Source organism: Colossoma macropomum, unplaced genomic scaffold, assembly GCF_904425465.1.
Source record: "Colossoma macropomum unplaced genomic scaffold, Colossoma_macropomum, whole genome shotgun sequence".
Classification (NCBI taxonomy): domain Eukaryota; kingdom Metazoa; phylum Chordata; class Actinopteri; order Characiformes; family Serrasalmidae; genus Colossoma; species Colossoma macropomum.
This window is the reverse complement of record NW_023495267.1, coordinates 1,844,041-1,870,292: the sequence shown is the minus strand read 5'-3', so window position 1 is coordinate 1,870,292 and position 26,252 is coordinate 1,844,041. Positions and strand designations below refer to the sequence as shown.

The following is a 26,252-nucleotide window of genomic DNA, read 5'->3' as shown; positions in this document are numbered from 1 at the left end:
CACAAAATTTATTAAAAATTAAATACCAAAAAATTGTAGAATATGGGACCTTCAAGCTACAAATATCAGCAACTGGCTTACTCAAAATAGTTGTACTGATGCTCACCAGTGCACTGGTTTGAACATCTGCCATCTGTCAAGAGTTCTTCTCTATTTCAATCCAACTTACAGTCAGTACCTCCCAAAGAGAGAAAGAAAATTCTGCATTTAGAGAAAAAAAATCCCCCTTTACTAAAAACAGCTACACAAATGAAGCTATATTGAAATCTAGTTTCCTTTCTGGGAGCATAATGAATCCAAGACATTCTCTATTTGTCTAAACGCTGCAGGAGCAGCTGATGGGTCAATTTCTACAAATTAATTATCAGCACTGCTAAAAAATGACAGCATGGAGGGATAAGACTGTTTATATCACACATGAGCCAAGCAAGCAAACAGCAGACAGCAGTTCTCTGGTGCGTGTCTCATGCTGTTACGCGGCACAATGGGCAAACAGGGTAGCTGGCTTGTCTCATTACAAATCTCAGCACTCTGCTGGCCAGATTCTGCAGAGCAACACCCCCCTCAGGACACACTGGGCTCTGACCTCTGAAAGATTCCTCTCAATTAGAACACAATGGAACACAATCCTCGCTGTTCACTCAAACCAACTAGTGACTTTTTTTGAAAAATCCTGGAACTCTTTTTTCTTTTTTTTGAAACTCTTGGACTGATTTGGCATGAACATTTTATAGACAGCTTTTAGCGGTGGCACCACCACCCCCCCCTGGTCAATCTGTCATCTGAATGGGGATAAACTCCTAGGGGCCCCACAAGTACACGGCCAACGGAAGCACTGGCTCAAAAGTTTCTCGCTCTCTAAATTGCACTATAGGGGGCGTGTAATCCCTTAAATTGAAACGTGGATTAGAGCTGCTCAGATTATTGTCAATTGCTTTTTTGGAGGTTCTAATTGACTAAGGAGGGGCTTTTCTGAAAAAAAAAAGCGATGCATGAACACAATGGTTTGAATAGGAAAAATACACAATGGTAAACTGAACTCTCAATGGAAATCAGTCTGGCAGTCAATAAGTAGAATATTATGATTCAATAGTAATACATTAGGCAAAATGCCAATACTGACCCCTATAGATTAGAACAAGCATTGCAATCAGGCCATAGTTAAAATGTTCTACTCTTTATTAACAGAAAGATAAACCAAACACTTTACTGATCACTCACACGGTTTATGATACTGGTGCCTGCACAGACTCTAAAACTAGAACTATTCAGTCTTAGACATTGTTCATCTGCCTCACACTATACTGAGCTTTTCACATGTTCTTACTAACATCTCGCCATGATGGGCTGCTAACAGCAGTCATTGGTTTTTGTGCATCTAATTCTCAGTTTTACTATGATATGCTTCTAACAGCAATCACTGTTTTTTATAGATCTAAATTCTCATTTGTTACTCTGACAGGCTTCTAACAGTATTTACTTTTTCTTTCGAGTCTTGGTTTCTCTCAAGCTTCCTCCTGCTCTAAGTGAGTTTTTCCTTGCCACTGTTGCCCTCGGCTTGCTTATTTGGGGGTTTGGACCTGGATTCTCTTTAAAGCAGCTGACAATGGCTGTTGTAAAAATCTCTCTATCCCTCTCTCTCTTTCTCTCTCTCTCAAATTTCTCATATATATGTATATAAAAATCATGACTTGAAATTAATTCTATTAAAGTGAATTGAATTGAAAAGATTTCCCTCCTGCTAGCTGACTAATGCAGAAGCCAGATTGCTAACATTACTGCTTGGAAGCTGAATATCACATCTGTAATTATTAACCTGTGCATGAGTGCATTTGTTTATCACCATTGGGATCCCAGTGGTTATTTGATGTATTTGTGTGATGCGTGCTGGCTACTGTAGCGAGAGAACACTGATGGACGAAAAACAGACACAATTCTGCACAATACAATACAACATAATGTGACCAATAACATATTATTTTCATATTATATATAATATGCCACTTTATATGCTGGTCTGCATTATTTTTGCCATATTAATTTACATTTCTTGGATGACCTGAATTTTTTATTTCATTAAAACACCCACAGAAACTCATCTGGGACACACGAGAGCTGGGCAGAATGCTCACAGCCTATAATTATGTGATTTTTTGAGGGGTTTTTTTTTACAAATTGTAAGGCTTGGTGGTGTTACTATTGCAAAAGTAATAACATTTAACAATCTATATACTGTGAAGCCCTACTAGCGAACATACAGAATGAAAACCAAGCAGTCATGGGGTATCTGAGTGAAGACTTCATTGACTATGCCATATCAGCTGTAGACAAGCATAGTCTCACATTCTTTGTGAAGCTGCAACTTTTAATTTCTCTTAATAATGGTTACAGTTAAGATTTGTGTGTGGAAAAACTAGATCAGTGCAAAAACTTGATTCTGAGTATCCTGTCCTGGTGCTTTGTGCTCAGCATTGTAGAATACCAAACTGTAACAAGTACTGTTTGTGGGGTGACATTGCTCATGTTCTTTCCAATGGAGGTGAGCTTTCATGTGCTATATGTAAACAGACTGAGTCGGTTCCATAAATAGTGGCATTAATCTGCTTCTGTGGCACTTTGATGAGCACATATCCAGGGGAGCAGATTATATTCTGTCTGATTGGAGAGTGGAAAGTCATCTTCTTAGGTTTGCTTTAATCTAAGTGACTCATCTCCAGGCTCTCACTAAGTCTTGCCATCAGCCTGCATCTACCTGGCACAAATCACAGCATTAGCAACTTCTGAGACTTCGCCTTCATATTTATGCAGATGAAGTTCTCCACATCATCTGCATAAATATTCTCCCAATTAATAAACTAGATAAGGGCACCTCCCTCTTCTGTCCTTGAAAAATAACATCTCTACACTCCTGTGTCAACATGACTAAAACAAAAAGTCCCAGTGTGTCAGTAGAAACATACATTACAACACTCAAAACAAGACAGTAAAGGCTAACAATAACAGTAAATAGTAAAGGCTCGCCCAAAGTATTGATAGAAAAAAAACTGTTGTAAAAAGCACTACATTAATAAACAACTGAATTAAACGGAACTGTAAGATCTATGTATAAGCAAGATTACAGGAGGCTGTACTTTTCTGTGAATCAAATTCTTTCTGAGTCAAAAGGACATTGCTTATAGATATAAGCAAGTGTGTTATTTTCTTTGCCTTGACATATACTGATACGGCATTCTGGCTAAAACTATGGCTTAATATGTTATTGTTTGTCATGTAGAGCAGTAGTCTGTTGCGCAGCATTATACTCCTCAGCCTCATTGGTTTGACAGAATTCATGATGTGTATCGTTTTCATGTTTTGGTTCATCAATGTTCTTTCACTACAGCAGCCAGCATGTGTTACACATATACATCATTATAAATCCCTGTGGTGTCAACCAGTTCTGATTGTTAGCCTAGCCACTGAGCTATAGACTTATACAACCAAGCCAGCATTAGTATACCTTTTAAAATGTTGAAGAAAACCATGATTCTACTCAGCACCAAATGAACACCATTTTTTTTTACCATTTCAGCTGGAGCCACACAAGTTTTTCACCCTTTCGGCCAGGGTAGCTGAACCAAGAGCCAAACTGAGGTAAGGTATTTAGATAGCCCAGAAGCTACCATGCTAATTTCAGCTTTTAGCTTGTCCTCCTCATCTGACAAGGCATGTCTGTCTTTTAAGTAATTCATGCTCTCAATTGTAATAATAAGTTGAACAGTTACCGTAGTTATGCAGTTGTGAAGAAATTTGGCTTCTTAGCAGTATGGCTCTAAAAGGTCCAGCATCTTCAGGAAAGGGGTTGTCCTAGTCTTTAAATTGAAAAATCTTGCTCTGCAGACTAATGCGCCACTGCGGTAGGAGGAAAGTAGGCTTGTTCGCAGCAGACGTAACGATGGTTTATTTTTTTCCTATTTTGGCTGGAGAGTCTCTTAAAGGTAAAGATCTTAGCATTCTTGATGAATTTGTACTAAGTACTAAGTACAAGTTCATTCTTATTAATTTCACCTTGTCCATTCCACTTCTTAGAAATGCTCTTAAGAATATATATTAATGTACCCTAGAATCTCTTTATACCTGTCATAAGGCTGTGATTTATCAAGAACGTTATCCACCCGCTACACTACAAGGACAAAAGTTTTGGGACACCTACACATTACGTCTACAGAAACTTTTCTGACATCCCATTCTAAATCCATAAGTATTAATATGGAGTTGTTCCCCCATTTGCAGCTATAACAACTTCCACTCTTCTGGGAAGCTTTCTACAGATTTTGGAGTGTGCCTGTGGGAATTTTTGCCCATTTATCCAGAAGAGAGGTCAGACACTGATGTTTGACAAGAGGGCCTGGCTCGCAATCTCCGTTCTAGTTCATCCCAAAGTTGTTCGACAGGGTTGAGGTCAGGGCTCTGTGCGGATCAGTCAAGTTCATCCACACCAAACTCACCCAGCCATGCCTTAATGCTTTGTACACTGGGGCACGGTCATGCTGGAACAGAAAAGGGTCTTCACCAAACTGCTCCCACAAAGTTGGAAGCATACCATTGTCCGAAATGTCTTGGTATGCTCAAACATTAAGGTTTCCCTTTACTGAAACTAAGGGTCCTAGGCCAACCCCTGAAAAACTACCCCATAACATTATCCTTCCTCCACCAAAACCAGTGCAGTTAGGCAGGTAACGTTCTCTTGGCATTCGCTAAACCCAGACACGTGCATCAGACTGCCAGATAGAAAAGCGTGATTCTTCACACCACAGAATACGTTTTCACCACTCCAGAGTCCAGTGGCAGTGTGCTTTACACCACTCCATCCGACGCTTGCCATTGTGGTTGGTGTTGTAAGGCTTGCATGAAGCTGTTCAGCCATGGAAACCCATTCCATGAAGCTCCTGGCACACAGTTATTGTGCTGATGTTAAAGCCAAGTTATTTCTGTAGTCCAGCCACAAGTTGTTCTTTGGTCTCCCAAACACAGAATTAAATGTTTCTGTCACTGCAATTCGTTCTTCTTTGCTAGAGAACGGGTATTTGCTTTTCAAGTAGGGAGCTTTTTTTTTTTGGAGAGCAAACATTGTTGAAATTCAGCTCAGGTCTGCAAAAACTTGTCAAGTCTCAAGCTCAGGAAGGGCAATTAGTTGTGGAAAGACTCAGCATTTGCTATTGCAATTCATTAGCAAGTCCTGTTTGTCTGCAGCACAAATATGCAGATTCATTCACAATTCAAAGTCAACCCAATCAGATGAGTGCAAAGACTTTCCTCAAATACACTGGACTGTTTTATTTCACTTCTTCAGGAAGGAATGGAGCACATATGACATTAAGGGTATAGTGTGTAATGTCTTGAGTGTCTTTCTAAGTATAATGATCACTGAGAGTCATCAAAAACTTTGTCCATGCCCAAAGCCAAAGCCATACTCAACCGTTTAAGGTTGTTTGGCTCTGTACTCTGGCTCTGAGGTTACGGGGTATTTCCATCTGCACTACCATATAAAAAACACTGTTCTACAAATACGTTCAGGGGACTAACCATTATGAGACATTAGAGTACACAGCTGTTTCTTGGCCAGCTGTGTCCTGTTGCATCATTAGCTTATGCAGAAGTGAGCTAACAAAAGGGCTAGAGTCGATTTCACGTGATATACGCATCTAGAGTCCATTGCTCAGCATGAGAAAGTGTCAATGTCACTAACGCAGGCCATCATGAAGCTGAAAAATCAGAATAAGTCAATCAAGAGACATGGATTAAGCCTAGTCTTGAACTAAATTGCAGTGCCAACGGTGAATCAGCATTGGAAACTCTTTGTTGTTAAGGCTTAGCCTTAATCTGGGTCTGTATCAAAAATAACTGTTCAGTAAACTGTTAAGAACCAAGTATGTTCGCGTGAGCTTAGCAGCCACAAACAATATAAGACCACAGCAGTGTTTAAAGTCAACATGAATCAGAAATCATAACGCGTATTCCTTCTGTACCATGATGCACTTCTGACTGAAACATGCTATAAGGGAAGGTCTATGACTAGTTTTTGCTCAATATAAGGGGGATTTGTGGGAGGTGAAACATGATATTCCCCGTTAATATATATCCTTTTTCCCCTGTGGTCAGGTGGACAGTGAAATGAAATGAATTCTGAAGTGCACTGCTAAAGCATCTATGGGGTTTTTCAGGGTCAAAAAGTGTCCTTGACTGACCAAGATCAGTTGTCCTACCTGAACCCCACTGCATTTCACTTGCTGAAGGCAAAATTTCCCTGAAACAAACAGGAACTGAAAATGGCAGGAAATGATAATCCATTACAGATCTGGTTTAGGTCCACCGGGGAACGACCCTAGCATCTGAAGATGTCTATGGGTCACAGGCTTCATGCAGTCATTAACTGAAAATGGTTCTAATCTGTTAACCCTGTTGTACTGTAATTCCTTTATGGTTCATTCAATATACATGTAAATACCCTTAAATTAAAGCAGACATTCTGCATGTTAAACTCATAGTCATTCCTTCATTTCTAATCAGTGTGCTGGAGTACAGAGCCAAAACATTTGGCACAATCCACTGTACTTGCAAACTGCTTTGTAGTTTTAGGTACAGAATGAATGTGCTGTGTTTAGCATGCAGTTGGCGCCCAGAGTGCAGACGAGAGCATGACTTGCTCCTCAGGTGGCTTCCCATGTCCATATCAAAGAGACTGCAGCTTCCTTTCATGTCTGCGCTATGGCAATCCCCCTGACGGCATGTGCCGGATCATTTGTCGTCTGCCCACCTCCCACACCCCTCTGCTGACACAGAGGGTAAAAATAATTAAGCAGACAATACCGGTGTCGGGTTCAGTCTTCCTTGTTTCTTGATCATCTACATGATACTACAGATTTTTGCTGATAGCCACCCCTCCTTGTAGCTATAAAGAGTTCAAATGAACAAAATGACTTGTACAGTACTGTGCAAAAGTCAGAGACCACCTTTCATTATTTAATTTCCAGATAAAATGGCCATTAAATGCATGTACTAAAATTTTAATAAGGAAGGAGAAAGTCAAAGTGAAGAAAACAGAAGTTTCCAAAACCAAATAAAATACACAGAGAAAATGGGACTCCTAACAACCTTGCAAAACCAGGTAAACCACCAAAAGTGTTACGATCAGATAAACAGCAATTAAAGCTTTCATCTTTGAGAGAGAGGTGAAAATCAAGCTCCACTCTTGCTTCAGATGTGAAAAAAAGGTTCATCCTTCTGCTGCGAGAACTCAATGCTATGGATCTGAAATAATGTATAGCTATCAAAGCCATTACTGAGAAAAGGAAATAGACAAGAAAAGAAGAAAATGTGCAAATCAAACAAAGAAGCTACTATTTTCAAAACAATGGACTGACCACCCCAGAGTCCAAACTCAACTGAATGTGTTTGGGATTATTTGGATTGTGAGAAGCAGAAAATGCAACCAACTTCTAAGATTGAACTTTTAAGATGTGGGAAAAATATCCCTGCAGATTTCTTTGAAGAACTAAAGGAAAGTTTCTCAAAAAGAATGAAAACTGTAACAAAGGAAAAGGGTGAACATATTAAATATTGAAAAAAAATTTCTAAAGTCAAAATATGTTTTCTGCTTTTTTTCCTGACAAATAAATAAAAATAAATAACTTGTACTAACTAAATGAAGAGTGGTCTCTGACTTTTGCACAGTACTGCACAAAATGTTTATTCAGAAAAATAAATCTCCTGATCATTTGTGATTAAATCAAAGTTACTTTGCCACACATGAGAAGTTTTGTTGTTTCCTGCTAGTGTTCATTGAGCAATAAATCCAAAAGTCCTGCTGCAGGGAACCCAGTTTTTCCCAAACAAGTGAAAAAATAAAAAATAAAAAAAAAATTAGTCAGTCAGTAGCATGCAGTCAGTAGCTACCAGAGCAAACGGAAGTCCCTCATTCGCTCATTCAAGACAGGCCTCTGGGGGCCATCCAATAAAACACTAATTAACTCTGACTAATGAAACTAAAATGACTAACTGCTTCCTTTCTTCTTTGTCGTCTCAGCTCCTCTGACGCTAGTCCGTGACAAAAAAAAAATCCCTCCCCCACCGAAAAGGAGGCTTCAATTACTGGGACATCTCTTGGAAAAAAAGCGTAGCCGGGCATTTTTTTTCTTCCAGTGCTGCTGAGCTTGTAAAAGGAGCATCTGTTTTATTTCAACCCGGCTGGGAATAGACCTGGACAGGCCATAACCCATGGCTAAAAAAATTATGCACTAAGTCAATACCTGTTCTTAATACTACCTGCAAAACCCAAATACAAATAAGAAAAGGACTTTGATGCATTTCAGTATCTTACCATACTGTTCCTTTCACAACTCTGACACAATAACTGAATCACAAGAGATGCGATGCCAGAAACAAGGATCAGTGCCTGGGAAAATCTGAGGTTTTGAAGTGCTTCTCTCATTCTCTTCATTATACTGCATATCTGAGTAGAACACATTTGCAACAGGGGAAATTCCTCCATCCCTTTATTCTTGACACTTGATATTTTTTCAGAACAAACAAATAGTAAAAAAAAAAAAGAAAAGAAAAAAGAAGGGAACATCCTCTATCCTGTTTCAACATAACGCAAATCAGAAATCCTCTCTCCTGCAGAGTTACACACTCTTCTGCTATTCCTGAAGACCTTGGTTAGCTAGAGCAGATAGGTCAGGTTAGAACTTTAGAACTGCAACTAACTTCTAAGACTGTATGGAGTGAGGACTTTCTGGCCTATTTTATTTTATTTTTGGACTTTTTTTCCTATTTTCTAGTGTATGTGTGAGTATATGCTTGCTTTCATACATTTTGAGGGCAAAAATATCCTCACTTTGAGCTCCCAATTAGCCCCATGGTCAGCAGATTGCAAGTTTGTTCCCTAGCAAAACACAAAAACATGGCCAAAACTAATTGTCTTCTACATGAGTAATTTTGTGTGGATTATGTGCCAACATATTAGCTTGTCAGCGAAATATATTTCTAATGTTTCCGGACGTAATTTCCTTCAGCTAGAATAGTTAACCTTGTTAGCTATAAAATCCGCCTTCTCAATCTCATCCTTATCAATGCGCCCTTGGCAACACGTTCAGGCACTCATGTTTCTGAGTAGCAAAGTGTAATATACATACTTACTCGCAAATACAAGCTATATCGTAACATTTTACAGACCCGTTAAAACATAAAAGTGGTGTTTCACTTGTTAGTCTATACACTTTCGCCTTCCTGTGCTGAAATGGAACAAGTGCCTGAATACTGATTTCAGTATATGAATACTAACCCTGAATGGTTAACTAAGTGCTGGAAGAGTACATCCCTAGCTTGGTTTAAAGGATGTGGCGGCTGGCTTCATGTGCCTCAGAGGAAGCACATGCTAGCCTTCACCTTCCTGGGTTGGTAGTAGGGGGAGACGTAACTAGCAGGTCTAATTGGCCGTGATTAAACTGGGGAGAAAACTAGGTAAAAAATAAAATAAGACCAAAATAAAAATGAAAAAAGTCTATGCTTCATTATTTAAAACTGAAAGAAAAAAAAAAAACCTTGTTGGTTGCTAAGTTTAAGCTTAGGGTTGTGTTTGTATGTGTGTGTGTTTGTGATGGGGGCTTGTTTACAACAATCACAATCAGGGACACGAGACAGATGTTATAAAGCTAGCCTTGTCAGCAGTAGCTCCATGCAGACGAGACTCTGCATACTGTCTTCTCCTGACCTTGCTCTGTGTTGGGGGACACAGGATCCTACTGTAGCGTTCCCCGGGGACAGTTCTGCCTGCCTTCCTGCACTCTAATTGGAAGGCTCTCCCTTGAATGCCCCTATTTTAAGTCCTTCAAGAACACCACCACAGGTCGAAAAACACCTGCTGTCACACAGATTTACTGGGGAGGTGTAACAGGCGATTTCTAACGTGCAGCTCAAGTTTCAAATACTGGGAATGCTGGGAAATGTAGTTTTAGTCTGCAGCAGCATTATTGGGGGAGGTGGAACTGTTGGCTGGACATACATGAACACAGAAATGAGACAGATTTGACAAGCTCTATTCAGTCTTTATCCCTGTCTTACCTAATGTTTCACTGGTAGTACATTTGGAGGCCTTGGCTTTGCTCCTTTAGCCCCTTAAATGCTCAGAAGCACACAGGTCCAGGCTTCTATTCCAAACTCTAAAGCCTTGGAATTTAAGGGGAATTTCAGCTAACTCATTAAAATCAGCATGTCCAAGTTTGCCATAGTAAAACGGATCAGCATGTGAAATTGAACCCCTCTGTGGGCCACTGTGTTTTCTATCACTATATAAAAGTAGCATAATGCTGTGCAGTAGTTTCTAAGCATGTGCACACATCTTCAGAATGGAATTTGAATTGCTATGAGTAAATTATTGATTTGTTTTATCAGAGTAACAATAAGAGAAGACTGTGTGAATATTCAGCACTTGCAAATACCTAGCACTTAAACAGATATTAAATAAGCATCGTTTAAACACTGCAATAGGGAAAAAAACTGCAGTAGGTGACACCAGCACTAATCAACCCAAAACACAAAAAAAAACCCTAAAAACTTGTATCTCTTGCTTTGCACACTGGACGAACATGAATATTTACATGATTGTGTCACATTAGATAGCCATTTGTAGTTACTGTATTCACTGGGTGTCAGATTGTTTTGGTGGCTCAGGAGAGAGTAATACTTAGCAAACACCTTACAGTTATAGTAACTGGTTAAACTGAGATTTTGACTTTAAAACTGGAATTTTGGCATATGAAATGGAATGTCATACATCTGGCATTCAATTTGTGTTTTTGGTTTATTTATTTAATAATAAATTTGAGCATAATTTTGGGTGGGCCAATGATAAAAGTGGGGTGACCCAAAAATGCTACGCCTAATCGTACCATCACCACTGGTGACCATAACAGAACTATTAAACATGTATGGTGATGTGATATCATGTGGCCGTTGAGCTGCGCTTGTTGAACATGCTGGGGGGCACTGTGTACTGTTGCGGCATCATGACTGTACAAAAAGCCATCCTATGTTCCTATGCACATTTTAGGAACACACACACACACACACACACAAATATATATATATATGATTATATAAATGATAATATAATAATATACTCACAATGGTAGTTTGTAACATAAAACGTCTACAAAATTAATGTAACAGCACTAAGAAATAATGTTATTAAAAGAAAAGAGATGATTAAATGGAAGAAATACATTATTTTGCCTTGGCATAAAATAGGGTTAATTATTCCAACTCAAAGACCGACAGAGAGGGAATCGATGCAGAAAACCTGAAAAAACTGCCTTTATGGCACTGTGCAGGAAAATGTTTTGGGGCCCTGGGGTCCACAACCATTTCATATCTCGCCCATTGGGTTATGTTTCTGAAGGTCACAGTGACAAGAGCTCTCTCTTTATCTTATATAGACAGACTGTGATTTGTTTGCCTCCTTTAGACTCCCTTAGAGTCAATCTATTGGCGTTTAAGATAATAGAACAGAGTAGCAGCGGTACCTACATACATAGAGCATAGCGACTGCAGGAGCCAGCCACAGACATCCAAGCAGAGTAAACATAACCTCCGCCCCACTGGGATGCTATAAATTGACCTCTGACAAGTCCACACGGTTTCACTCCACCAATCACAGCAAGACACTCCTCTAAGGTCCGCAGCTTTCAAAGATCCTCACAAATGTATCCTCCACAACACGAGCCTGAAAGCTCTAGCAGTTTCCTTTTCCACTGTGAATCGTCTAGGCTAATTTACAGGCATGAGCCATTAGTTAGGAAATTTGCATTTATCAAGAGAGTTTTCTAAAATGACAAAAGAACAAGTCAGAAATAAGCTTGCCTGAGAGACTGCACAAACTACAGGGGTCCATGCTTACATGAACCACGTCTAATAATTACTTTTATTTAATGTGAGGTGATTAACTTTGAAAAATTGCTGCACTGGGTACAGGCATTCTCCTCCCCTGCTAGAAGAGGGAATCCTCTAGATAAATTAGTCATGACCACATCCACACATTCAGCAGGCCAGACGTATAAAATATTAACACTGCAACAGACAAATTATGACAGACTTTACAGAACACTACTGCTGACAAATATAGACCAATGCCTCCTGTCTAAGGAACTGGAATTAAATTAGAGAATATGATGGCGACTGCAGAGGTGGGAGCAATTACGAACTGCAAATTAAAACTGTGCATGTAGCTGTTAAAGCTGGACCAAAGGTTTGAAGCTCAAATACTGACCAACGCAAAGATGGAAGGGGAAAAAACAGAAAACGCATGCATGAAGGGGTAGCCTGTCCTTACTGAGGAGCATTGTCCATGCATCCACACCAGCTGCCAACCCCCAAACCCATCAAGCAGGAAAATCAATCTACACATCTACACATTCAGCAACCAGCCTAAATCACATCACAGGCAATAAAAGAAAGAGTAAATAAGGATATAAGTCATAGACACACAAAACCTTTGCTACAAGTTTATCTGTTCAACAATCCAGCAAAGGAAAGGGAAGTTCTTAGTGGCAAGCAAATCATCTCAAACAGGGAATCACCTTTTTTTGAAGCATGGTCTTTTCAGGAGACTTGCTGAACCAGCTATGAGCCAGCATAGGAATCCATCCCTTGCTAACCATGGTAACCAACACCTTGCTATAGACAGCGCACCAGAGAGGCAGAGGGGGGGGAGAGAGTGAGTGAAAGCAAGCGAGAGAGAGAGAGAGAGAGCAAGAGAGCGAGAGCAAAGAGAGAGAGAGAGAGAGAGAAAGAGGAATAGCGGCAGCCACAGGGAACCTGAATTCAATCAATTGCCATGGCACCTGCCACTATGGTGACAGCAGTGCCTTGTGCTTTTCCCAGGCAGCCCTATTCTTTTCAGCCTTGCACCGGGACCCCCAGACCCTAACTCCTGCCCTGTCCCTTTTCCTCCACGCCTCCCCAAAACAGTCCATTCAGTCCATTCCTGCCTCTCTCTGGCGATCCGCAACACATGTCTTTTGTCTCGTGCAAGAGCAATTACCTTAGCGGATGACGGACAGCGGGGTCCCTCCTGCTCCGTCACGAAAGAGAGGAAGGAGAACAGCAAGCTCTGCAGGGATCCCCCAGAGACGCCCAGGGCTGCGGCTAACACGGCACAGCCCAGCGCTCGCACAGACGCCAGCCACTATGAGCAGCAGCAGCAGCAGCAGTAGCATGGGATGGGAGGGGTAGGGACAGAAAGAGAGAGAGAGAGCGCAAGAGAGAGAGGAAGGTAGCAAAAGCAGAATGAGGGGGGGTTGCTCATTCTGAGGCAGCCAGGAACATTACATCATTGCTCTGCGCTCCTAAGAAGGTTGGGCTGGGGAGAGGGAGCAGGAGGCACTCCCCTTTTACACCTTCCATCTGAGAAGCGCAGGGCTGATGCTGCTGCTGCTGCAGCTCCAGCTGACCGAAAAGCACATCGAAAAGCACCTTGGATGTCAATCAAGCGATTTTGTGATGCACAGTAATGCAATGCAAAATTACTGCAGATGGGAGTCTGCTGGATGTGTTGTCCCATTGAACTATGCAGGTTCATATCTGTGACATGCAGTCAGTAATCAGCAATGGCAGATAGCAAAAAATGTTCCATGAATATGATGGTGCTTAGATAGAAACTATGACTGAATGGTGGTCATTTATAAAATCAGGACAGAGGAAAGACATGGAGGACAAAGCATTGTTTAACTGTATCTCAGATCATGAGCAATTGTGGGTATATATATCTATATCTATATATGTTCTGATTTTATACTTATATTTATTTTATACGCTGTATACTGTTGGCATCTCAGGCCGCGAAACTGCAGTCATGTACGATTTGATCCCAGTGACGCTGGGGTGCAAAAGAACTGAGTGACTGGTGTTAAATGATTTGGTGGCACCATAGTCACAGCGACTAAGCCGAGGGACATGATGGTGATTTTCCCCCACACACTGCTGTTTATTTCCTACCTATTAGCACACCAAATCTATACAACAACACCCACAGTACAGTACAGTTCAGAAGGAGATCATTTCTTCAGCTGCAAGCCTTTCCAAAAACTGGGAACAACGCATGTGTCTGGCTGCACATACCCTATGAAGGCTGGAAGGATATGTATGAGAACTATTTAAAAATGCATTAGCAAAAAAGCTGACAACACCTAGCAGTATGCTTTTTAACATGTCTCACTTGCTATTGTTTATGTGTCAAATTCTCTCAGATGCAGTCCCTCAGAAAAAGGCAGTGGATTTAGAAGGGCCCTGACAGAGCACCCTTTGTCAAGCAAAACAAGAACTCATTGGCTGAAGGCTCATTGCTATTGCGTCCCTATTCCTAACAATCCCCCTCACCTTTATTATCTTCTGATTGCAGGAAAGCATTGACGCTCTCACTTTTCTCCATATCTTCTCCCCCTGCCTCACATTGATCCACAACAGAACCACGGCCATCGTAGAACTAAATCAATATGCGTGCAAAACGGGGGGTGGGGCCAAAATGAAAGATGACAAAATGCAGGTATAAAAAAAGAAAGGACTATCCTCTCATCACCTCTCCCTTGAGTTCCAGGCTTGTCTCTCGGTAGGCATGCATGACATTCACATTTTCGATTCATTTTAAGCAGGTTTTGTAATGAGATGCAGGCACTGGCCATCCAAGGGAGCAATCCTAACACAAGCAGCTGTCTGGAGAGAAACACAGGACAGAGTCGTCTCTGTGCCAGAGCAGACCTAGCTAAGCGATCATGATTTATTTGTGCTAATTTGACACTTTGCAAGAAGCCACTGATTCATGGCTAGCAAAATCACCCAGACAAATAGAGTAGGCCTGTTTGTGATGAATGGTCCTCGCTGTCTTCCCTGGCACTTGATCCCAAAGACGTGACTTTTCCCAGTAGTGGCAGCTGTTGGTCAATCAGAATCTGCAGGAGCAATCGCAGCCTTTTGTTGCACTGCACTTTCAGCTGTATTTAGAAATCACCAGAAATTATTGCCAAGAAAGCCAAAAAGAGACACTGCAAGATCACATTATCTTCTTTTTCCTCACATGATGGTTGGACCCTTGAAATGGTGCTTCTCCACAGCCTAGAAATAGAAATATGTGCACATAAATCACACCTAAAAAACAAAAAGGAACTACATTCATGAACTGCTTTACTGCAGGTTCACCTTGCTGGTGTATAGTTAGAAACTGCAGCCCGTCTTGCTGTCATGCACAATTTGTATTAGTCATCCTCTAGCACTTTGTCAGTGGTCAGTTTCTGACCACAGAACTGCACTTGGCTGGATATTTTTAGGTGATGGACCCCTCTCAGTCTAGTAGTGACACTGATGTATGTAAACCCCAGTATACTCGTAGCAGCCTGTACCACTACTATGCCACTACCACTGCCAACATGATTCTGATCCATTTAATTCAGATGTACTTGTGAAGTGCTTTTTATAACAGGTTTTGTCACAAAGCAGCTTTACAGAAATCTGGGTCCAAGCCCGTAGTAAGCAAGCCAAGCGTGAAGGTTGCAAGAAAAAACGCCAAGAACAAGAGGAAGAACCAAAACTCAAAAGGAGAACCCATCCTCCTCGGGTCAACACCATACAGCAAAACAATGGCAACAACAGAAATAGGAGTTATGAGAATAATGAATAAGAAAATGACAATTATATTTTACATAAATGCATAAAGCCTAATCATTAGTCAGAAGTATTCAGAGTATGCAATAAAACACAATTAATGTCTATCAAAGGCCATCTTAAAGATTAAATAACTAAATCGATGATTGTTGTGAATACTTGTTAGTATGGGCAGGTAAAGAACAATATAATGTACAACGTCTAGGACTGGATAGTTTAGTTAGAGCCCACGCAGGGATGTTCCCTACTCAAATATTATCTGGTCAAAAGAGTTCCTATGGTTGTAAACTGACCAATGGGTAGAGGTTGGCTGATTAACTATGCATGACAAAAGAATGTCTACAGTCTGTAACTGTAGACCTACAGACCAAATCAGAAAGTTTGTCAACATGAAGGTTGGCTATACCTCCGGGTCGATAACATCCAGTCAGTGTGAAATTTACAGTAAAAACAAACAGCACAGACAAAACATTGAAAAAAAAAATAGCAAAATTCTTTTGTATTTGAGGCTGTACTGTTAAACATATGCAGGTATGTAAAAAGGTTTTACCTATGTCCTTCAGGTTTTTCTGGTTTCAAAATCAGGTGGAGCTGCTTTAAGTAGTATTAACTCCAGTGAGAGATACTCTGTCTTTAGAAACATGAAGCTGAAGCCAATGACAATTTAGTGAATTTAGTGAATCATTTGTTCTTTCAGATGAAGATGAATTTGTCAAGCACTATTACATGACCAGAAAGTGCACAATAATGCAAACTAGGACAGTGTGTTGAGGTGCTGATTGCTATTTTTGGAATTATTACTGAAGAATGTTTGCCACAACGGGACACGAGCTAGTTAAGTAGCTAACACTATTAGCATTTAAGCTAGCAGCCAATGGATGAGTGTTTTTGCTCACATATTATAATTCAACAGTGAAAAATATAAGCTTTCTTAAATTCTCCACCTGATTCTGTTTAAATGTAGGCGTTTTTGTGAGTGCCTGCACATAATAGTGTAGTACCGTTTTGATATCAGCCAATACGTTAAGCTAACTAGTAAGCAAGGTAGCTAATTAGCCAAATTATATGCTTTCGAATGATACAAAATGAGCAAAGAAAGCATTCACTTGTTAATCATGGTTATTGGAACATTGCAACTGTCGCTTAAGCATACATGGACATGTGTATATGGACGCTACAAATTACACTTACGATTTCTATGTTTCTATGTGTAAACAACCAAAATCATGAGTGTGATCTGTAGTGTCTATATGCCTGTGTGATGTGTGTGCAGGCGAAGGTGAGTGGGATTCTGCCCAGGAGACGGAATTTGGCATAACACCTGCAAAGACCATCAGGAGAGAAACATTCATGTCAACCTACAAGGTGGAGTAATACTATATTAGAGTAATATTACAGGACTTTATTACAGGAGGTTGCAAACTTTCAAGGCTTATTCAACGTAGATTGACAAAAACTGACCGAACTTTTTGGTGTGAAATTTCTATTTCTTTGCATACTAGCCTGGAATGGGACTGAGGTTAGATGGCACAGATAAGGTTATGGCCTCATTGCAATCTTTCATAAAAAAAATTGTCGGGTATGTACACTCTGCTGTCAGATTTTCATTGTTTTCCCATTTTTTTTCCCGCTGAGAGACTGTCTTGCAACCTTTTATCTCTTATCACTCTTGCCAATGAGTAAAAGCCAGTCTGAAATTTACTCTTGCTCAGTCACGCTCTCTTTTCTCCTCCTCACTTCCTCAGACAATGTCATCTTCGGTCTCTTCGAAAGCCTCTGCCATGATGTTAATACTGAGAATACTGAGCTAGCTTCTTGTTATAGCTGAAGAGCCATTGCTGTTGATGTGTGATGTGGTGCTGTAAAGCACTATGCAGTTCTCGCAAGAGGTTTTGTGTCCGCTCCTCTGAAGTTACATAGCATTATAGCAGTCGTTCCGGGCCCAGAGTGGCAATGACAGAGGGGCCATTCTCCCTATAATAAGTCTATGTACTATCAAAATGATTTTTAAGCTGTTATTTTAAGGTAAAAATTGTTAAATAAATGTTGCTTTACACCCTGCAATGAAATGTGTGGCTGGTGCAAGTTCACAATTGTATGACAAAAATGTACTCAAAGTTGTGAATTTATCAATCTGAGAAGATAAAAAAAGCTTTGTTTGTCCCCATATTTTGATTAAATAAGCCTCAGGATCCTAAGTGATGCTTTGCTGTTGTGATATTTTAGAACTTGTCCTCTCCTTATTTCTGCACACTTGCTAGTCTTCCTTTTAGGTTTGCGAGGAAGCTTGCAGTTACAGTTACTCGGTGAAGACTGAAACGAGTGTCTAGGATAAACAGAAGTATAGCCAGGATGTGATTAAAAAGCAGTTTGTTTCAAAAACACACAGGCTATCTTTTAAAAGGTAAAACAGTTACCTGCTTGCTCTATGAGGCAACGCAAGGCCTTCAGCACCTCCTTAATTATAACTTTCAGAGCTAACATCAAACCGACAAGGATCCGGCCAAAATGATCGCACCTAACACTTTACGACAAGGTCTCCATGACATCACTCTTTAATTTGCCATTTGAGGTTACTTCTGTCTGGTCAAATGTGTAACTTTAACCATTCATAACCACAAACTGTCCAGACATGTTTGCGTGATTCCTGGTTCTACGAGTACATAACCTTGATTGTGTTTTATTAACAGCCAACCTTTATGTGACAGTAATTGTAAATTACAGATGTGCTCTTCACCACATCAAACCAGCAAAGAACAGCATTGTGTGTGTACGCCCAAATGAAAGAAAAAGAAAGAAGCCTTGTCTCTTCCGTATGGAGTTTAATAAGTATGACCGTGAGGGGACAGAATCACTCTCTGCTCTTTTGTAAGTTCCTTGCTGTCTTTGGGAGTCAATGAATGACATTCCGACCACGCTGCATCTCGTAGGCTGACTGGAATGCGGAGGAGAAGTTGTGCTGTTGTCCGGCATGTCCAAGAACTCCTCTCTAGAGGGCAAGGCCCTGGGCAAGAGCGATGCTCCATGAACATAAACACCACTCCACAAGACACTGGCCTCCCTCTCACATAGATTCATCGTGCCAAACTGACCGCGCGGGGCAGACTGGGGGGGCAGTAGCCTTGAGATATTTGAGCAGAACAGAAGGCTTGGTATTTCTCTTCCTCGATTTGGAAAATGCTGAATTCTGTTGTTGCTGTTTTGCATGGCTATAGTGTTGCATTGCGTGAAGAACAGGACAATCGGGGGTAATATACTTGAGTAACTGTTACAAAAAAAAAAGTTTTTTGGAGGATTTGTACTTTTTTTTTTGCTTTTTATTGAAACATTTAACAAAAATTCACATAATTGAAAATTTCCCACCGTTGTGTCACATTATCACTCACCACCACAAAAAGAAACCTTATATTGTTATCTAAAGTTATTTGCTAAAACATTTAGGTTTACACACGAGTAAGTTTGGATGTTGATACTTTTGTACTTTTACTCTACTTTTATATTTTAGGCTTTCACTTTCAGACTTTCACTTTTATTGAGAAAAAAACTGACACAGTACCCATTTATTCACTTAAATGGGAGGTTTTTTCCAAATTTTTCACAGTAGTTTGATGTGAAACCATCTGTTTTAGAGAAAGTTACGGAGTCAGAATTGTTCCTAATGGTAATTATAGGAACCAGATGTCCGAGGAATTCAATACTTATAAAACCATTACCTCATAGAAAGCTTTTATATTAAAGGAGGCCAATCTTATTTGCAAAGAGCTGGTGTGGTTCAGGTCTATTATAGTTAATTAAAACTATTACTAAAACAAAAACTAGCAGCAAAAAAATTGTCAACTGTAATAAAAAAAGACTGTTTTCAAAAGCACAAAAACTATAATGTCCACTGCAAAACTAAAATGAAACAGAATTTCTAAAAACCATCTTTAGTTTTCATTTTTTCAGTGCATTAACAAGAGTTTAGAAGTGGATCCCTTCTGTGTTTGACCATCTTTAAGGAAAGCTGGAGCTGAGCCAAGTTCAGTCTACTGTTCTGTTCATTTTAATCTAGTCTTATCAAATGCCTGCTAAATAAAAACCTAAACTAAAACTATTACTTTTCAGAAAATAAAAACAAAACCACAACTACTAATGCACCCTTAAGTCTAACTGAAACTAAACTGAAATAAACTGAATTTCAATTCAACTGTTTGAAGACATAGATGGACTGATTAAACAAGTAGAATCAGATGTGCTCCTGCTTGTTTGTAATGAAAACCTGCAGCCACAGGCCCTTTGAGGAGATTGGACACCCCTGCACAAAATGGTTCCAATATGCTGCTTGATGCCTGAGACATAGTTTAATGAAAGTTTTGAGAGATGATTTTGGCCAAAATCATGAAAAAAATGTATTATCGACATTATGTTAATTTAATTTTATTATCAACATTAAGTATAAAAATGCAGAAGACTTGTTGGTGTTGGTCATTTTGGAAGGTAAATAAAATGGCTTTATCTGCATTGTAGACATCATGACCCCTGGTTCCTATCACCACCACTGTGAAGAAATGCATGTTGGTAAGTTTCCCTACAATGCAACACTGTACACTAAACTGTTCTGAATAACTTTGTTTAGATCTCAATGATTGATTTATGCAGTAATTTTGGAAAGATGGCATTCTCCTTTGTCTGAAGTTTTCCCAACCCCAAAGAAAAGAATTATGCAAGCACAAGAGCCACGATCCAGCAGAGAATATCTAACTAATAAAGTCATAATTAGCAAAAATGTTTATCACAGAATATCCATTATTCCTGAATGTGCTGTAATGATTCCCAAATAACACTTTAAATAGCCTCGGAGTGTTTTAAAGCCTTGTAATTAACTAAGTAATTACAAAAATACAACAGCACAGAAGGACCCCAATACGAGTCAGGTTTGACTTATAGTGCTGATTGATCACATTTAGCAGCAGCAGCCGGACTGCCCTCACTAGAGAGCACTTCACTAATTACGGGGTCAAAGGCCATGGGCCGGCCTCTGTGTTCATTAAACAAAGTCAAACCAGCTAGGCTGATGATCGGTCTGTGCGTGTGATGCCCTCACTAATCTTAGGAAGAGGATGTTGGGGTTGAGCCCTGCTCGAAGGTGCTGTTATCTCTTCTCATCTAGCCATATTCATCATCGAGACAGGCTCCAATGCTAGACATGAGGCTGTTAATCTAATGCATGGATCGAGTCGGCCACTTAAGCAGGGGCAGGGGGTCAAGCTGCCCGGGACCTTCTGTCGTCCAGAACTGTGAGGCTAAGCACGGGAAAAGGTGAAGTGTTGTCAAAGTAAATACACAACAGGTCAGGTTCTTTAAATAAAGATATTTAGCAACACAGTAACACCTAATAAGTTCAGGTTTACTCAAACCATTTGAGAAATGTACTGCCTCAAATTATGTTTAGAAACACAGTTATTCATTATGCTAAAGTGGCTCTGCTTGATTACACAACTGTAATGATCATGCACACCTTCAAAAAGACTGCTGAGTTAGAAGTAATAACTACAAAAACTAACAATTAAAAAGAAATACAAAACATCAGTTTAGAATAGAATAGAATACCTACAAAGTGTGAACTGCACCCAAACTTATATATAGCAAATAAAACACCTAACACATTTAGGTGAAAAGGAAAAATAAGAGCTAATAAAGACAAACCAAGCAATCCCACCCCACGCTCTCTTATAAGTTGTCTGTTCAGTTTGTTCTTCTCACAAAAATAAGTAGTTCAGCGTATTACATTATGCTCGCATTGTATAGCATGTTAGCTTATTATGTTAGCTTGGATCTAAACCCATAGCTTTGGCTTCAAAAATGTTGAATACTAAGCGTTGCCCCTATCATCAGAAGCTAGCAAGTTCGATCCCTGGTGACGCTACAGCCATCTGTGGCCGGGAGCCTTGCTCTCTCTGGTTGAGTAGGATGGCCACCGTCTCCCCCATTACTCAGCACTATGCTAGCCAGTGTAGGCATCTGTTAGCTGATGTGACAGAACTGGCAGTTGCTGCTTTCCTCCGAGTGTGTTCAGCTGTCCAATGATGTTGCGTTAGCAGCAGTTTGAAAAGACGCAGTGGCACTTCACAGGTCTCGGAGGAAGCCTGTGCTAGCCTTCGCCCTCCTAGTGCTGGTTCTTACTAGAAGGTGGAATCGGATATGTCTAAATTGGGAACAAAACTAGGAAAAAAAGTTGAATACTCTCATAAACTGAAGATGGAACCATTAACATATTAACATAAGGCAAATTTTCAACCACTCCTTATTTTTGCGGCATTGATAAATATGTTGGAATGAGACACCACTGTATCGAATCGATCAAATTCTGGATTTTGTAAATCTTTGCACCCTAATTAGTACTTGAATTTTCAACCAGATAATACAAACAACTTGCCTGGGTTAAATGAAACTAATTATCATTTCAGAAACTATAAGTAAGAGTAATTAGAACTTTATTTAGGTACAAATAATATCAGGGTGTACAGTCAAGTTTTTTCTTTACTGAAAGCTCAAAGTTTACCAAGAATACAACCATATGTGCATCCCACCCACCTTAACCCCAAAACCAGACTACCCAAACAATCCTCTCATTGCACACGTCTCAACCTACTACACCACAGCCCTGACCTCACACTAATCCACTATAAGCAGGACCGCACATGCCATTCTACATTGTCTCAGCCAAGATCTCATGTAATCCATCACCTCCAAACTTTTGCCGCTTGTTTGTTTTGGATCCTTTCATCCTTTGTTTCTGTTTTCTCAGCATTTGATGGCTGCCAACATTAATCGGAATTTGAAGGGGTTCAAATGAGGATGCAGGGGGAAAAAACACAACATAAACAAATTATTCTCTCAAACAGAGCTGAATTGCAGAGACTGCACAGATTATCAGATCTTTTTCCTTCTCTATTTTTACCACGTTTTAATTCCAAAAGGCTCTGGTGCTGAAGGAAGCCTCCCAGAGAAAGGAAACACAATTCGTATACACAGCCTAGCAAATGAATACAACTTTATTACATTTAGGAAATCTCAATGAGCTCTGTGGGAAATGCAGCTACAGCTTGTCTGGCTGAGGCATTAAATATCGCTTAACTCTATTTAAGACACAGAGCCACTTTGGAAGTAACTACATCATACAGTCTTTAGTGCCGAAATCACACAGCCAATGCATAAACAAGTTCAAATTAAGCACATTTTGTTCTGTGGGCCAGGCCTTCATGCATGAACCCAAATTCTTGAACTAATCCTCTAATGCAGATAAATGTCCCTAGCGTTTTATTTGCAACACCACCAAAGGACATTTGCTTAATATGGATAAAAGGAGCATCTGATGTTCTTCACAATAAACAGTTCCTTGCAACGTCAGAGCGTTTGGAGTGATATGAAACTTCTGCAGAAAGGGCCTCGCTGCTGGCTGTGCTTTAGCCGTAGATAACTCAGTGAGCCTGGAGTTAAAACTAAATTATGACTGACCCCTCAGCATGGAGTGTCCTATCTAGAGTCAACACTGAGGTTAGGTTCCCAGGATCGGACAAATCACAGAGCAACATTCCATGTTGATCAAAGAGCAGAGGACGAACATTACAATATAAGCACATCAGAGTGGAGTTTCAAGTGGTACACTTTGTCTTTGGAAGTTTGCAGTGTGTTGTAATATTGTTCAAAACGTTAAGTAAGTGGTATGACATGACCTAACGTGGGTTAAAATGCTCCAGATATTTTATGTAGTTAAGCAGATTCCAGCAGAACGTGCTTTAGGTTGTTTGTATTCCCGTATCATTGTTAACTGTGAATCTTCACAGCATTCAGACAAACATTTCCTATGATTTGTCTTGAAGATCTTCACAACTATGTTATTTTAATCACTCTCTTTATGATGCTTGTAACATAGCATCATTTTGAAGCAACTCACAGCAAGAGCTAGCCAGGCTAAAGTACAGACTCCACAGAGCAGAGTTAGTTTTAATATGGTGTTACATCTAAGCCTCGCAAAGTAAGAGCTGAAAGACGTCCATATCTCTCTCATATAAAATCATGTTGGAATGGTTATTGACAGATTGATTAAAAAAAATTATAGATGTCACGTACATACAAAAACCAGCAGCTTTTCACATTGGATGAGTAGTTGAGGCTGCCTCTTCAGATGAGTCAATGAACTAACACTACAGCTAACCAGTACAACATTGGATGCTGATGATGACTCCTTGTCTTTTACATAAGGTATGCTACAGTAAGTTAGCCTAGTCAAGTAATGTCTTTTCAGTCATGTCCTCACCAATAACTGTAACATAATATACATTAAATGGCCAAAATGGCTGAGCTGTTGCAGACTCTTTCATTTAACAATCATAGCACACAGCTGATAGGGGCAGATCTACCAGGAGACAAATTTCTCAAACTGACTTGGGGGAAAGGTGGAGGTCTATGCAGTGCCACGTTTAAAGTCACTGAGCTCTTCAGTACGACCCATTCTACTACCAATGTTTGACTATGGAGAATGCACGTCTATGTGCTTGATTTTATCCACCTGAATGGAAATGGATGAATCTAAACCCCCTATACTCAATAATTAGGCCACATACATTTGGCCAAATAGTGTACATACTCGCTTATTGATATGGGCAAAACTTTCACATTTTACAGTCCTGTTAGAGGGAAATTCCACTGATTTTTTTTTTCTTCTGCATAATTTAATTGTTGAGATGTAAACAAAGTCATTCAAAGTTGTTTCATTTGAAATGCTTCATTGTAGAGAAACTTACAGACCTCATATTTTCTTTATGGCAGTGATAGGAACCAGAGGTCGACATGTCTACAACACAAATATAGCAATTTTATTTACTATCTAAAGACCAGTGAACGTACAAATGTCTTCTGAGTTTTATATGTAATGTTGATGATAACATAGTGGAAAGAATCTAAAAAAAAATTCTTTGGGAAGTATTCTGCCTTAGAACGCAAATAAAAAAACACAAAGAATGCTTCTTAAAAAATACAGTTTAAGCTTAAACCTTTTTATATCACAGTGTCTCAGGCATCAGGAAATGTATGAGAGAGCTTATAGGGGCATTAAACTCGTTGGACGTCTGGTTCCCATCACTTCCACTGAGGACAAATCTGACTATGTATGCTTCTCTAAAATGGAGCATTTCATATCAAACGACACTGATGACTTTGTTTACATCTTAATATTTAAATTATGCAGAAAAAACTCCTACATGCACACTCCTACATACAACCATTTCAAATGTGCTCAAGACAGAAAATGATTTAAACAGTGCATCAAAACAATAAGAATCTTAAAATTCAGTACACAGAAAAGTCTCAGAATGTAATACCACACTTCACAATAACTGTGCAAAGTTACATTCCTGTATTTGTACAAACATCAATGTAAAAAAGTAATATTTGTATCATTGATCATATTATTAATAATTAAGCTTCAGAGTCCACCATGAGAGATCGGTCTTGATCATTAACAAGTTGAAAAAGGGCAGCTGGAATCATGTCATGCCTTTGAATTGCGAAAAAAAGTCTTTTCAGATATTTTTCTTGCTCTGCAAATTTCCCTCTGCAACCCTACGCCGTTGTGCTCATCTTAGTTCATGAAATGAACTCTAAACGGCAAGATCAAACAAACATGCTACATCTAATAAAGGTCAAACAGTTTATGAAACAGATTAAAGTTACTTAAATCAAAAGTAAAAGCATCACAGTAAAGAACTGAAACAGTCATGAAGCAAGATCAAACTGGCTGTTTCTATTCTTGTTGAAATTCCATGTTTGCAATTTAAAAAGAAGGCAAAAAATACAGCACAGATAAATTAACAGCACATAGAACAACTCTCTTGACATCTGGCCACGGAAATACATTTCATCTTCATCACATCATCGCACCAAAAGCTTTCATAACTATTTGATGGCATGCAAAGCTCACAGAAATGGGACATGTCTTAGACATCGGGTCATGAACACTACGTACTGTTCAAGCGAACTCATTTGAGGAAATCTCGGCATACTTTGCGGACAAGATCATGCCAGTAAGCTGAGCCAAGCTCTAGAGTGACAAGTAGGAAAACTTAGTCCCTCACATAAAAGTAGAACGTATTTAGGAGGCTGTACGTACATTTCTGTATTTGTGGATAATGTGGGCTGAGTACATTTACCTCATCAGATTGCTAGTGTAATATATTATTATGCTGCTTCTGTAATGGGCTACCTATCTATTTGCACTATGCTGTGCTGCTGGTACAGTTTACGTATAATTTGCACAGTTAATCTACTGAGGTCTGTACTCCTCTTTTGCAACAACCACATTCGTGCTTTGCTGCTTTCTGTCTCATTCTGTTAGTTGGGCTTTAAGCCTAGCATTGCACTGTTGTGTACAATTGTATTGTTATGCATGTCTTGTTTAAAGGGGTAGTTCAACTATTTTTTTCCCCACATACCTCAAATGTAGGCATGTTTGGTGTCTGAAGATTGCTTCTTTATTTTAGCATTGGCACTACAATGTTAGCAAATTAGCATTAACAATAAGC

At 39.7% G+C, this 26,252-nt stretch overlaps 1 protein-coding gene across 1 annotated transcript in view; it reads right to left on the bottom strand.

Annotated features, from left to right (window-relative positions):
• The window catches only part of sema4ba (sema domain, immunoglobulin domain (Ig), transmembrane domain (TM) and short cytoplasmic domain, (semaphorin) 4Ba), a 92,132-nt gene extending 78,930 nt beyond the window's left edge, over positions 1-13,202 (bottom strand). The window contains exon 1 of the mRNA XM_036561760.1: positions 13,079-13,202. The gene's annotated coding sequence lies outside the window, so the exon portion shown is untranslated. The remainder of the gene's footprint in view (positions 1-13,078) is intronic.
• Positions 13,203-26,252: the final 13,050 nt, after the last annotated feature.